Source organism: Macaca nemestrina, chromosome 1 (genome assembly GCF_043159975.1).
Source record: "Macaca nemestrina isolate mMacNem1 chromosome 1, mMacNem.hap1, whole genome shotgun sequence".
In the NCBI taxonomy this organism is placed as follows: Eukaryota; Metazoa; Chordata; class Mammalia; order Primates; family Cercopithecidae; genus Macaca; species Macaca nemestrina.
The window spans coordinates 16,940,630-16,956,608 of NC_092125.1; positions in this window are offsets into that span (position 1 = coordinate 16,940,630).

Sequence of the window (15,979 nt, forward strand, 5' to 3'; positions counted from 1 at the left end):
AGGAGGGAAGCATGTTGTCTGGGCTTGTGGGGCCCCGTGGCCTGTGGTCAGCAGCTTGGATTTGTTCTAAATGCAGTAGGAAGCTATTGGAGGGTATTAAACAGAAGAAAAACTGATCTGATCTGATTTGTTAAAAGACTACATCAAACGGTGGAAGCCCCTGTGTTTGGGGCTCAATTTGAAAAATTCTCCCTTGACATCCTTAAGTGTTTGTTCTGCTCCTTAAGTCCTGGTCATACCAAGCGGTCATCATTTCCTAGGTAGAGAAACCAAGGTCAACTTTAGCATCAAAAAGCACCCCTCATATCCATGGCTTGTTATGTTTTCAAAGTAACGAAGCAGTAATACATGAAGTTGATATGTTACAAAAGAGTTCAACCTCAGCCTTTTCCTTTTTTTTTAGATTTTGCACTTAAAACTTAATGCTACAATTACCCATGCTTTTTTGATCATTGTGCACTTTTTAATTAAGAAAGTATATCAAACATAAAAAGACGTTGGGTCAAAACAGCCAAGCAATCTGTGCTTACTTGGGATGGAAACAATTTTAATTGATGCAATTTGCAGCCATTTAAATATTTCATATTTGGTTATTAACACTGCAGGGAAAGTGGGCACTTCATGCTGACAGACCAATGGAAAGAGAATTGCTGGTTTTGTAATTTTCACTTGCTCAGGTCTCATTTGGCTTGGGGTTTGCTGTGAGTTGTGTGGGTCAGGTGAACGCTGGGTCCTCAAAAGACAGAGGACAGAGATCTGGAAAGTGATATTTCATATTTGAACCTGGTCATTAGCACTAGAAAGGTGATGGAGCTGTGATTTTGTAAAAAGCTGTTTCTTCCTTAATACTGTGTGAAAAAATCTTCCAAATAAGTACTGTAGCTTAGTGCTTAGATTTCATGATGCCCGCTGCAGGAGATGTGGGTGAATGCACTCAATCAGCTGTTTAATTAGACGGCCCCAGCTAGCAAAGAGATTGCCTGTTGAGTTAAGCATTTCCTGATTTTATTCCTTGTCTCCAGCTCACAGTGGAGTCTGTGGTGCTTTCTGATTTACGTCGGTCTGAATTCCCCCTTTAGGGACTGGAAGAAAAAGGTAGAGGAGGATTAAAACAGGGAGTACAGAAATGAATAGCTCCTTCACCTGTTGACATCCACTATGGACAACATTTTTTTTAAAAAAATTAACTTACACAAGAATAGAAAAGACTCTAGTTCATAGTAGGAGGAGCATGATGAGATCTAAGGTATTCCTTCTATCACAGACAGTTCTAGAGGGACTGTGGAGCCCTTTGGGGGCAGTCTTGACCAAGTGTCTCTTTCTTTCTATCTGCACACAGAAGTTAAAGAACAGGGAACTGGATAAGACCGTACAGACCTCTTTTAAGGACATTTTCCAAAAAAACCATTGTGTGGAAAAAATTCTGTCAAGCCTGCAAAAGTTGTTAGATCTCCAAGCCCATCTATCTCTCTTTTCCAACACCGACTTACTCACCAGGAAGAGAAACAAAAGCAGCTGCCAGGAGCTGAAGCAAACAGAAGCTTCCCTATAAACATGGGTTCTCATAAAAGCACAAATGAAACGGAGGGCAGAGGCAGGGAGTTGAATTTTTCATTAGACTTTCATCATGTGAGTGCATTTTTCTCCACAAGTGTCCTCGTCATTGGACTCTCAAAGACCTAACATCTAGTTAGTTCTAACCACATCTGGTCAGAGCAAAGAGAAGGTCCCAGCACAATCAGGCCACTGCTGATGACTTCTGACTAGAATCCCAATGGACTTGGGTTTGAATGTTGCTTGAGTGCAGTATGTTGTGTGGAAATGATATTTTCAATGTCTTTCTTCCAAATCCAATGGTTGAAGGTTTTAGGGGGAAAATCAGGAGAAATGCTTTGGGTTCTTACCACTACCTAGTAGAAGACAATAGTTACATCTTGAATGCATATGAAAAGGGTGCTCTTTCAAAGACCAGCTATGGCATTTGTATAAGATACCTTTAGTGCTATACATAATATGAGACCAGCTCAGAGGACATGAGGTTTGTCAGAATATATGGCTAGGAGGAATTCTGTACAAATCTATTGCTACATATGGATTTCCTTTGATGAATATTTAAAGCCTATAGTTTACTTAAGATTTTTTGCTTGATGCCTTGTTTAATTAAAGCCTCAAGAAATTTACTTTGGCTTTTTAATAGGAGACTCTTAACTACTTTTTCTCACACATATAATTTCCTGCATGTTATTTTTCCATTTCTATTTAGGAAACATATGGAAGTCTAGTCTTTTTCTAAAAGTGAAATCTGCAGAACTGAGGTCATTTTTTGGAACTACCTGGAGTGAATCCAAAAATTGTGAGATGCTCTGGGGAAACTGTCTAGATGTATCAAGTGTGACTGTTAGGGAACATCTGGCCTCATGAAGCCAACACACCCACACCCACAATTTATTCAGGAACTAATTATAACCCTACTTAATCTTAAACATGCTTATGTGGGATGAAAGTCTGGACTTAAGTCTTGTAATTTTATAAGATCATCTATGGAAGAACCAGAACATCCAATGATGGCCTAATATCTAATCCCAAAGGGTGGCTATTGGATGAAGAACGCTTGCTAAGGCTAGAGTCACTCAAAGAACACTTATGCAGACCAATATATCACTTCAAAGTCATGGTGAGGCTGCAAGTAAATTGTTAAATGTTTCTGGAATATCCATATCACCTGGCCACTGCAGAACCAAAGTGTGGCTACATCAATTAGTATCTGGGTTTGTTGAGACTGGCCATTGCTAAAGCTGGTTTCCAGGTCATCCTCATCTTCCAATTTAATGAAGTATAACTTAATTCAGCAGAATTATAGTAGGTGCATGTAACTATGCTAGTAGAGACTATGGGATGCAATGCAGGGATGGTCCCTGCATTGGGTGACTTTAAGAGAGATGGAACATAGTATACATGAAGGGAAATGGAAGGACTCTAAACTAATAGAAGGCAGGCTAAGTATGCATTTTCTCATTTTATCCATATGAGTTGCCTCATGAGTTGTGACACTGTGTCACCCCCTTTCTAGAAATAAAAAAAAAAAAGAGGTACAGAGGATTTAACTCTCCCAAAGATCTATAGCTACGAAGTATCAGAGATGATTCAAATCTGGGTCTATCTAATTCAAAGTTCATGCTCACCATGACTACTACTTGCGAGTCACTGAGCTACCCACCCTGACAGGATCTGAATGGGGAAGGTAGCCTCTGAGCAAGTCTGGGTCAGGCCAGGGCTATGGGTTGATAGTTTAGAAAGCTGGTATTCCTCAGGAAAGGTGATGGTATTCCTTGGTAACAGATTAACCTCCAAATCTCAAAAAATAGAACAACCGGGGCCTATTTCTTGCTCACACAAAGTAAGGCACATGTCAGGTGACTCTCCAGGGTATGCTTTCATGTTGCAGCTCTACCATCTCAACAGGTAGCCTCCACCACTAATGTGGTAGGGAAGAAAGGGGTAAGAAAACTCAGATCCATTTTTAATTTCCTCTAAAGGGAGATGACTCCCTTCACTTCTACTGGGGGTTCGCTGGCTTGATGCTGTGGTTTGGATATCCCCTCCAAAACACATGTCAAAACATAATCCCCAATGTGGCAGTACTGAAGGATGGAGCCTTTAAGAAGTAATGGGGTCATAAGAGATCTGCATTTATGAATGGATTAACCTATTCATAGGTTAATGGATTGATGGGTTAATGAATTAATGGGTTATCATGGGAGTGGGACTGGTGGCTTTATAAGAAGAGGAAGAGAGACCCGAGCTAGCACATTAGCACAGTCCTCTCACCACGCAATGCCCTGTGCTGCTTCAGGACTCTTCGGAGAGTCCCCACTGGCAAGAAGTCTCTCACCTGATCCAATCCCTCGACCTTAAACCTCTGAGCCTCCAGAACTGTAAGAAATAAATTAGTTTCCTTTATAAATTACCCAGTTTCAGGTACTCCATTATAAGCAACAAAAAACAGAATAAGACATCTGACTAACCACATGATCCCAACACGGCTGCAAAGAGCCTCTGGAAGTCTTCTAGTGTGCCTCGATGGAAAGAACCAGAGGTAGTTACCAGCAGTAAGTGTGCTCCTTCCTGCTTAGCCCAGAACTACCTGCGGGCTAGGAGACACCAGTGGTTGCTTCTCTTTTCTGGGTTATTGATACACCTTGACTATGGCCCAAAAAATAAACTTACTCTCGGTGTCTTGCAGAAAATGGAAATCAGCTAAGTGAAACTGAAAATTGATCCAATAATCTAAATAATAAAGACCAAGAATTTTATCCTTTCACTGAAACAGAGAATTGAAGCAAAGTAATAAATCCTTCAATTCCCTAGATTACTACTTAAATTATACACTTATCTTCACTAGTGTAAATCTGGCCTCTCCATCTGCCAAAGGATAGTTTACCTCTTCAACTAACCCTCCTGGAACACCTGCTACTGTGCTAAATGCTGGAAACAAAGCTAAATCAGTCTGTACTTCTGGTTCTTTTTGTCAAGAAGAGAAGTTAAAACGAATATACAAATAGCTATAAAAAAGGAAGAATATGAGAAGCTCTAGGAGGTCAAATAAAAGAATGGGTGTACAAAACATGCTATTCCAGGCCGCATGCCCACAGCTGATTGGAGCAGGAACAGAGGCCTAATCCAGGAATTAACTTATGGCCAGGCTAGAAAGGACAGGAAGGACCAATGTGAATTCACTCTTGGCAGTTGAAATTAGAAAACCCAGAGACTGAGTTAATGAAAGGACATGTCCAGTTGAAGCTGCAGTGATCACTATAGTCCAGCAAGCTGAAGTTAGAAGCCTGGGAGCAAAAGACAGCACAGAAGCTGATAGAGAAGCAGATGCTACAAGAGAGAGAACATGCTTCTCTGTGTCATTCAGCAAACCCCTCCTGGCGTTGGCTCCCAGGGGAGCAGCTGCCCTGAAGTTTGTGTTCATGGAAGAACATGCCATACAAGTTACAAGCATAGTTCTGGAGACCCTAGTTCATATTTCAGTTTGGCACAACATAGCTGTGCAATGGTGTAAGATATTTAACCTGTCTAAGCCTCTGTCTTCTCAATTGGAAAATGTAGGACACAATTCATACATTTGTTGCAAAGATTAAAAGAAATAATACATGGAACACAGAAAGCACTAAAGTGCTATTATCAATGTTACTATTATTTCCATGAGCTCTCACCTTCACAATCCATGTGTGCCTTTGTAATAACCTACTCTCTCTATTTTTCCTCCTGAAGGAACTGAATGAGTCTTTGTTTCTCTTGACACAAAGATCCCAAATAAGCCTTTTGGTTTTATGTAAAATAGTTTCTGAGGGGGCAAGATTTGAGGCAGATCTGGGATTTTCCTAGTTGGAACAATACATTGGTAGATTATCTGAAAGATTTCTTCTAGTTCTAACATTTTATGATGCTCAACAAAAATCAGTTAGTGCTTGTTATTTCTGTAGAGTATTTAAGAATACTTTTTAACAGGGACATATTGAAGACCCAGAAATGTAAAAGTGGTTGTTTATGGATCATCTTCTCATATACTCATTACTGCATCCAATTGCACAGCACTCCATAAGGTAGGCATGGAAGATATTACTTTCACCCCATTCTTCAGATGAGAAAATAGAGCTCACACAGTACATGTGACTTATCACAGGTTAAAAAGTGGCAAACCATTGGCTCAAAAATCCTGGTTTTCTGATACCTGCCTCCATGCTCTTTCTGCCGTTTCCTGCTCTCCTGCTTCCTCCGCCCCAAACCCAGAGTGTTGTATGAGGTTCTCCAGGGCATAGGAATGCAGAAAGAGAGAGGGGCTGTAAGTGGAAGAGGGGGACAGGAGGATGCATACAGGCCTTGGGATGACAACAGTGGACACTAATAATGGGAATTTAATCCACATTTATGATGCAGGGGCAGGTGAGCCTCAAAAGTGGGGCTTAATCTGGGAGGGTTCTTGGCTTCACTCAGGAAAGAATTCAACAGCAAGCTGACAGTAGAGGAAAGTAGGTTTACTGAAGCGGCAGTGTACAGCAGAGTGGCTGCTTTCTGCAGAGCAAGGCTAACCCATAGGCTGTTGGGTAGCTGTATTTATACTGACTTTTTAATTACATGCAAATTAAGGAGCAAGTTATCCAGAAATCTTTAGAAAATAGGTGTTAACTTCTGCTGTTGCCATGGCATTTGTAAACTGTCATGGCACTGGTGGGAGTGTCTTTTTTATTTTTTTATTTTTTGGGTACATATTGTATATATTTATGGAGTAAATGAGATACTTTGATACAGACATGTGATGTGTAATAATTACATCATGGTAAATGAGGTATCTATCCCCTCAAACTTGTATCCTTTGTGTTACAAACAATCCAATTATACTCTTTATTTTAAAATGTACAATTAAGTTATTATTGACTATAAGGCTGGGGGTAGTGGCTCATCCCTATAATTCTAGAACTTTGGGAGGCTAAGGCAGGTGGATCTCTTGAGGTCAGGAGTTTTGAGACCAGCTCGGGTAATGGCAAAGCCCTGTCTCTACAAAAAATAAAAATAAAAAAAAATAGCCAAGTGTGATGGTGTACACCTGTACTCCCAGCTACTTGGGAGAATCACATGAGCCCAGGGAGGTCGAGGCTGCAGTGAGCCATGATTGCACCACTGTATTCCAGCCTGGGTGACAGAGTGAGACCCCATCTAAAAAAAATAAAAATAAAAATTATTATTGACTATAGTCAGTCTGTTGTGCTATCAAGTACTTGGCCTTATTCATTCTTTCTGATTATTTTTTATACCCATTTACCATCCCTGCTTGTCCCCCAACCCCTCCACTACCCTTCCAAGCCTTTGGTAAACATCCTTCTACTCTCTACCTCCATGAGTTCAATTGTTTTAATCTTTGACTCCCCCAAATAAGTGAGAACATGTGAAGTTCGCATTTCTATGCCTGGCTTATTTTACTTAATAACCTCCAGTTCCATCCATGCTGTTGCAAATAACAGGATCTCATTCTTTTTATGGCCAAATAGTATTGTGTTGTGTATACGGACAATGTTTTCTTATCTATTCATCCACTGATGGATACTTAGGTTGCTTCCATATCTTGGCTGTTGTGAACAGGGCTGCAACACTCATAGGAGTGCAGATATCTCTTCTACATACTGGTTTCCTTTCTTTTGGGTATATACCCAGCAGTGGGATTGCTGGATCATATGGTAGCTCTATTTTTAGTTTTTTGAGGAACCTCCAAACTATTCTCCATAGTGGTGGTACTAATTTACATTCCCACCAACAGTGTACAAGGGTTTCCTTTTCTCCACATCCTCGCCAGTATTTGTTATTGCCTGTCTTTTGCACATAAGACATTTTAACTGAGGTGAGATGATATCTCATTATAGTTTTGATGTGCATTTCTCTGATGATCAATGATGTTGATCACCTTTTCATATGCCTGTTTGTCATTTGTGCCTCTTCTTTTAAGAACTGTCTATTCAGATCATTTGCCCATTTTAAAACATATTTTAGGGTTTTTTTTTTCCTATAAAGTTGTTTGAACTCCTCTGGTCAGATGGGTAATTTGAAAATATTTTCTCCCATTCTGTGGGTTGTCTCTTCACTTTGTTAATCATTTACTTTGTCATGCAGAAGCTTTTTAACTTGATGTAATCCCATTTGTCCACTTTTGCTTTGGCTGCCTGTGCTTGTGGGATATTACTCAAATTTTTGCCAAGACCAATGTCCTAGAGAGTTTCGCCAGTGTTTTCTTGTAGTAGTTTCACAGTTTGAGGTCTTACATAAAGTCTTTAATCTACTTTGATTTATGTATTTGGCAAGAGATAGGAGTCTAGTTTCATTCTGTGTATGGATATCCGGTTTTCCCAGCACCATTTATTGAAGAGACTCCCCAGTGTATGCTCTTGGCCCCTTTGTTGAAAATGAGTTTACTGTTGGTGTGTGGACTTGTTTCTGAGTTCTCTATTCTGTTCCATTGGTTTATGTGTCTATTTTCATTCCAGCACCATGCTGTTTTGTTACTACAGCTCTGTAGTATGATTTGAAGCCAGGTAATGTAAGCGTGAGTGCTGATGAGCAGTGAGGGCAACCAGAGGTTACCTTCAATGCCATATGCTGGTTCTAACCAGTTTCCTTATTTCATCCTGCTGGGACCAGGAAATAAGTCCTGCTAGTCTGCTACCTCACTAGGAAGGGCCACAGGGAAGATGGCAACCATCTTTTTCATCTTTCCTTCTTTTGGTTTTCCTTTAACCACAGCAGGAAGGCCTGTTCAACTGTTCCAAGAAACGGTAGCCAGAGAATGGCATAGAAAGTGAGGAAGGGGTACAAGTGGCCATTGTGATCAACAACTAGGATGTTAGGAAAAAAACAACAGCAAAAAGGGGATTCGGCTATGGTGTGCTGGTAAACTCCCTCACATTACCTGACTTCAAATCATACTACAGAACTATAGTAACAAAACAGCATGGTACTGGCATAAAACCAGACATATAGACCAGTGGAATATGTTTAACTGGCTATCCCACACCAAACACACACACTAAGAGATTTAGTATTTGCCAGTTTCTGTGGTGTAAATACTTCCAGCGAGGGACAAGCTACCAATCTGATTTTCCTGACTGTGAAGTTGTACAACCAGGAAGGTTTGTACAGTTATCCAGTTGTCCAGTTGTACAGTTGCATATCATTTCAGCATTTCCATCTTATAGGCAAGAGATGTAGATAAAGGCCGAGCATAGATAATAGTAAAATGTAGCACAATGATTAGGAAATGAAGAATTTTGAGCATTTATTAATTTTGTTAAGTATATTTTATTTAATTGTAAGTTTGCATGATTCAATATTTCATAAAGGCAGTATTGAACAACAGGCTCACAAAATTTCTAAAAATTTAGCAATAAGCTCCTGAGAGCTGATAAAAGCTGTCTCAGCATACCAGTGGAGTTAGCCGTTTGCCTTCAGCCCAACAATGAGAGGTACATAGAATATATTCCACTCCTCCTTCCTCTCCAGCCTGTGGGGGGTTAATGAAGTGGCAATTACTATTATCTGACCCCCTCATCCCCCATCATGTCCGGCCTACCCTCCTCTGCCCTCCTGAGTCATTATTGAAAGAGGAGGTCAGTTTTTTTTATTGATCTCTTCCTTCACCTTCAGAGTAAGCTCTGTGATCCAGTATTGAGTGCAGCTTCTATAAACACTTGTACTGTGTGTTTATTGTGACACCTGGAATATCATGAAGGCAGCTTCTATTAGACACTGAATGCTAAGATAAACAGCCAGTCTTGTCTAGTTGGAACCATGCAGACCTCGTGAATATAGTCTTATAAATTTTACAACACCCGTGAAATATCGCTCTGGAAGCAGGAACATTACAGAGATGGTTAAACCAGACCCCTAATTCCCCCGAGGACTATTTTTATAGCTATTAATCTCATATCAGGTACAATTTACAGCCATAATAGCTATTTCTTTGCTGGCATATATGTACATAAACCAAACCAGTATGAAAGAGAAGGTATTTAGATACAATTAAAGCAACGGATTTCCATGCGCACTTCGGATAGAGAACATAGATGACTCACTTCTCTCAAAAATGATTCTTTTGTATAATTTTGACTTCATTAAATTCTGCAAAGAGAATTTTGAAAACAGCAATCACAAATTCCCCAAAGCCCAAAGGAACTGATTCCACAATAAAGAGTGGAAGCATCACACTGGAATGGCTAAGATAAATGTCTGAGAATCCCTTTAAATGCCGGAAGTCATAGCCCACCAGTATTTGCCTGTGGGGCCCGGGGGAATTTATGTACTGCAGCTAAATAAAACATAAAACATTATGATGTATATTTTCTAGCATCTAGACTGTTTGCTCCATATAAAAGTTTATTAATACCTTCAGGGATTCAGATAAATGTTGCAAATTCTCAAGTTCTACTGCTTGTGCTACAGATAGACTTTATTTGAAAGTTACCAGTTTTTTGCAGTATTTGTTTATTGGGTCATAGACTCTCCTATTTCTATTTGGGGACATATGAATATTTTCACAAGCTTCTATATGAACCAGGTTACGTTAAGATCATCATTTTAAAAAAATAAGATGTTGTAGTGTCTAGCACCAAGCTTGCAAATACTGACTCTGTAATGCGAGTTTCTAGGAGAGAGAGAGGGGGGGCCAAGGGACAGAATTGGACCTACAGTAGTTCTAGAGAAGACTGGTTATATGGCGTTCTTAGTTTTTCTCCATATTTAATCACCCAGAGTCAGGGCTTTTTCTGCTTTGATTACAAATACAACATCTAAGGCTGTAGCCCACAGAAGCCATGTCTGTGCATGGATTCATTCTGGAACCATTGGTTCCTCCCAGGAGAAATCATCACTTCCATGTTGAGCCATGCTAGAGCTGGTGTATATTTTGAAAAGGAATCAATGAGCAGGAGAAACCTTCCTGTTTCCAATCCCCCTGTCTGCACTATGGCAGTCCAGACTGAAGGGGAGGGAGAGGCACTTAGATACTGAGGTGCTTCAGCCTTGCGCACACACCTCCTTCTTTCCTCCTGCTTCTCAACACAGTGCAGGTGTCACCTCCGTCTTTCATCTCCAAGATTTCTCCCTCCTCAAAATCTCATAACACGGTCCCACTAGGATACCCAGTTTATAGACCGATTTCATAAAGTTGTATATTTTTCTCCTGGTGTCTGTTTGCAGAATATCATCAAGTTCAGCCACTCACTACCTGTGTGACTTTGAGCAAGTTTCTTAACCTCTCTGAGCCTTTGTTTTCATAATGAAATGGGGCTGAGAAAACACTTTGGAGGAGTTTTGTGAGGATTAGATAGACAACTGGTGTCAAGGGCATAGTGCCTGGCATGTGGCTGTCTTTTCATATAGGTAGTTGTTAAAATAACTGTTGCAATTTTTAAAAAATTTAAATAGAGCTTCATAAAAGTGAATTTGCTTGTGAAATCAGTCCCCGGACTAACAAATTATTAGCACTCCAGAAGCCCTTTCCTACCCTTCCCAGCCACTAACTACCTCTCTCCCAAGGAAAACCACTTATGTGATTTCAACATCATGGATTAGTTTTTGAACTGTATGAAAATAAAATCAAATTGCATGCTCTCTTTCCTCCACTCAGCATTATGTTTGTGAGAGGCATCCACGCTGTTGTATGCAGTTGTAGTTAGTTCATTCTCATTGCCATATAGTATTTTATGTTATAATATACAATTTATCCTTTCTACTCCACAGGTGTTTGGATTGCATTCAGCTCCTGGATATGACACCATTCTGCCATGAATACCCTTGTGTATGCATTCTAGGAAACCCGTGTGGTGCATTCTGAGAGGACGGATGGCTGGGTCGCTGGGCACATTCTGCCCGAGTAGATGTGCTGTCAACATTTGCCGTCAGGAAACGTGCCCCACTTCTCATGCCTGAAGCACACCCAGAAGTTATACTGAGCAATTATTTATAAATTGATCCTGATACTGAACAAAAGGCACATTTGAAAAGCAAAGAGAGAAGCATTTGTAAATTATTTTACTAGAAAATAAAATTTTTTCTTAATAATGAAATCCATTATTTACTCTGGAGCCATTTTAGATGATGATGTAGATTAGAGGTCGGCAAACTATGGCCCTTGGACCAAAGGTGGCATGCTGACTGTTTTGTAAATAAAGTTTTATTAGAACACAGGCACAAGCATTCATTACATAGTATCTGTGGCTGCTTTTACAGTACAGTGACAGAGTTGTGTAGTTGCAAGACCCTGAGACCCACAAAGTCTAAATTATTTACTATCCAGCTATTTAAAGAAAAAGTTTGCTGAACCTCGATATAAAGAATATTTAAAAAGGTGTGAGAAAGATCATTCTGAGCTCTTCTATGCTCCAGGCAATGTCCTCAATTCCATGCATGCTCCTTTATTCTTCACTACAAGGCAGGTACTCACTTTGCTCTCATTTCTCAGTGATTATCTCTAGGTGGTAAGAAATTGTTACTTGGTCCAAAGATTTTATAAATGATCATATATCTTTGACATCAGAAAAAAATAAACAGGACCAAAAAAATGTTACAGAAAAAACCTATAAAATATGGCACTTAGACAAAAGGGAGCTGGCCAGTCAAGAAAGTCCAGAAAAATGACAACGAGAGAGGCTTCTGCTGGCAAGGGGCCTCCATCCTTGCTCAGGGGAGAGAGACCTGGCCCAAGCCGCTTTGCAGCTGGCGTGCCCCACAGGAAGAGCAGAAAGTCAGGTGGTCATAGATGAGTGACTTCTGCATGGAGAGTCATCCAAATCCCTTCTGCTCCTCAGACAATAAAAAATTCTAGTTTCAATTTAGTTTCCCCTGTAAATTTGCCTGCAGGGGTAGAATAAACTGAACAGCAAACATCAGAATCCAATCTGCTTGATGGTTTTATTTCTCATTATGGATGAATAAATTGACACTTTGTTTTCTACCAAATCATTGTATATTCTAAATGAGTGCTTTTGTTCTTGTTTAATATTCAGTGGGACTGGGGGCAACACAGGACATACAGAATGCATATTTCCTTTCCTTTGGCCTAAGCCCTTTGCATGTGTGTGTGTGTGTGTGTGTGTGTGTGTGTGTGTGTGTGTGTGTGTATGCTTAAGAAATGAGATGTGGTTATCATAACTTTATATGTAAAACCCACTGTGTACTCTTTTGCTTCCTTGTCTACTGAATCTAAATCTTAAACAATCAGCTTATGCAAAATTTACCTTCTGTATTAGGCAAGGTTCTTCAGAGAAACATGATCAATAGGAGATTACCTATGATTGATGATCAATCAATCAATCAATCTATCTGGTTATAGAATACAGGTAGATACCAAATGACATTCATTATAAGTTATTGGCTCATGAGTTTATGCGGCTGAGAAGTTCCAAGGTCTATAGCCGCAAGCCAAAGCTCCAAGAAAGCTGATAGGATATTCCCAGTCTGAGTCCTAAGGCCTGAGAGCCAGGAAAGTGGATAGTGTAAGTTCCAGTCTGAAAGCCAGCAGGCTCAAGACCCAAGAAGTGCCAGTATTTTAGACTAAGTTCAAAGGCTGAAAAAGACCAATATCCCAGCTCAATCAGACAGGAGCAATTCTGTCTTACTTAGCTGTTTTGTTCTATTCTGGTCTTCAACTGATTGGATGGGGCCCACCCACATTAGGAAGGGCAATCTGCTTTACTCATTCTACTGAATCAAATGCAAATCTCATCCAGAAACACCCTCATAGACACACCAGAATAATGGTCAGCCCAATGTCTGCGCACCCTGTGGTCCAGTCAAGTTGATGCATAAAATTAGCCATCATGCCTTTCTAAATTGTGCTGTAGCCAGAAAATATACTTACTCCAATGAGCACTCCCATTTTGACTGATTAACTAGGCAGGAGTGACAGCCTCTATTTTGTAGTTGGGTTTGTATTCCAAATCTAGGCTGTGGTGATATCACATAACCCTTTTACCTCTGGAATGTCTTAGATAAATTTTTGCATGGAAAAGAACAAACAAAAGTTTACTGTTTCTCAAAGCTTATTAGTGAAAATATCTTCTATACTTTTCTGAGGAGGAACATGTGAGCCCAGACATTGACAGGCAACTTCTTGGTCGTGCAAATAACTCAGGTCTTTGAGATGGTGTGTTAGGCAGGTTTTCCTAGAAGCAGGACCTGAGACAAGGATTCAGGTGCATGTGACTTATTGAGCTTGTGGTATCTGGGGAAGGGATGGGGAAGTAAGATAGAACAGAGGAAGAGGGCGATGGTCTCAATGTTTGTGTCCTTCTAAAATTCACATGTTAAAAAGTAATCACCAGAGTGATGGTATTGGGAGGTGGGGTCATCGGAAATGAGATTAGTGCCCTCATAAAATAACCCCAAGCAAGCTTGTCCACTTCTTCCACCATGTGAGGACACAGAGAAGGCACCGTCTGTGATAAAGTGGGCCCTTACCAGACACTGAGTCTGCCAGTACCTTAATCTTGGCTGTCCTATCCTCCAGACCATGAGGAATGAATTTCTGTTGTTTATAAACTCCTCAGCCTATGACATTTTATTATAGCATCCTGAATAGACTATGGCAAGGAGTTAAGGAAGGATATAAACTCGCCTGGAGACAACCACCAGCCTGATCCCATGGGGAGCTCTGGAGCAAGAATTGTACCATAAAATTGGTTCTACTTTGACCAGGGAGACTGGTCTTTTGGAACCTGCTCCTCCATCACCCTGTCATCCCCCAAGGATGAATGAGTATGGATTGTAGGAAGGTGTAGTCTCCTGGGCTAGGGGTTCCCATTTTTCCATGGCCATTCTTTAGAGAAGGGGCAGCTTTGAGCCATTAGCAGGCAACACTCACAGCAGTTGAGGGATGGGTGATGGCCAGGAAAGGGATCTGGATGAGGCAGAAATATCTTCCCCTGAGCAGGGAGGAATTGTAACCTATCTGAGCGAATGTGGGTCAGAGTGTCTCTGATAACATTTTGGAGGTCATATCTTTACATATTGTGTTAGTCCATCTCACACTGCTATGAAGATACCACCTGAGACTGGGTAATTTATAAACAAAGGAAATTTGATTGACTCACAGTTCCACATGGCTGGGGAGGCCTCAGGAAACTTACAATTATAGCAGAAGGGGAAGCAGGCACCTTCTTCACAAGGCAGAAGGAGAGAGAGGGTGTGTGCGAAGGAGGAACTGTCAAACACTTATAAAACCATCAGATCTCGTGAGAACTCACTCACGATCATGAGAACAGCAATACTGTTGCCCCCATGACCCAATCACCCCCACTAGGTCCCTCCCTTGACACATGGGGAATACGGGGATTACAGTTTGATATGAGATTTGGGTGGAGACGCAGAGCCAAACCACATCACACACTATCATACATTACAAAATAAAGAACAATAACAAAAAAAGTGCTTGGTTTTGAGAATAACTGGAATCTGGATTGTATGTTTATAATACAAAAAAAAGGCTTTCAGGAAAAATGTGTGTGTGTGTGTGTGTGTGTGTGTGTGTGTGTGTGTGTGTGTGTGTGTAGTAAAAAAAGCAAAATCCTTTCCTCTGCCATATTTAAATTTACTATTATAAAATAAAATGTGTCCCTTGTCGATGTGAGAATTGCAGACGTGAGAATTAAAATTGTGTCCTAAATCCATTTGGGCATTGATGACATGTAGGAATTCATTATGAGAACTAACTCTCAATCCACAGTATAAATACCCATGGGTGAGTCTGCAATTACATGAGACTCATCTATTTTCCAGGAATTTCATTAATGGCATTAACGAAAAATATCAGCTTTGGCACTAAACTTGCATTAAAATTTCCTCTTTCCGAAATTGTCTTTGAGCATTTTAATTATAAATATGTAGATCTGGTGCTGCCTGATCCATTAGGCATACAGCATGTGGTTATTTAAATAGAAATTAAATAATTAATTATTAATTAATTATTCAAAATGAAATAAAATTAAGAATTGAGATTCTTGGTCACATAAAACACAATTTCATTGCTCAGTATTTCTCTGTATCTTGTGACTACCTGATTGGATAGCACAGAGATAAAATATTTACATTCACTGCAGAAAATTCTATTGGTTAATGCGGATACAGACATTCAGAAACCTGAAATGAATAGAGTCTTTTAAAAGTATAAAATATTTGTAAATAATTGTTTCAAATTTCTTTTCTTACACATTCTTAGAGTTATTGCTGCTGTCATTATCGTTGTTAGATTTTTTTTTTTAATGACAGTTATGTAAATAGAAAGGACTTTGGAGCTGAGTAGCCCCGGGTTCAAATTTACTTACTATCTATTGATAGGGTAAGTCAGTTAATATTGCTGAGTCTCAGTGTCCCCTTCTGTAAAATGGGGAGAATAACATTTACTTTGAAAAGGCTTCATGGAAATTAGATA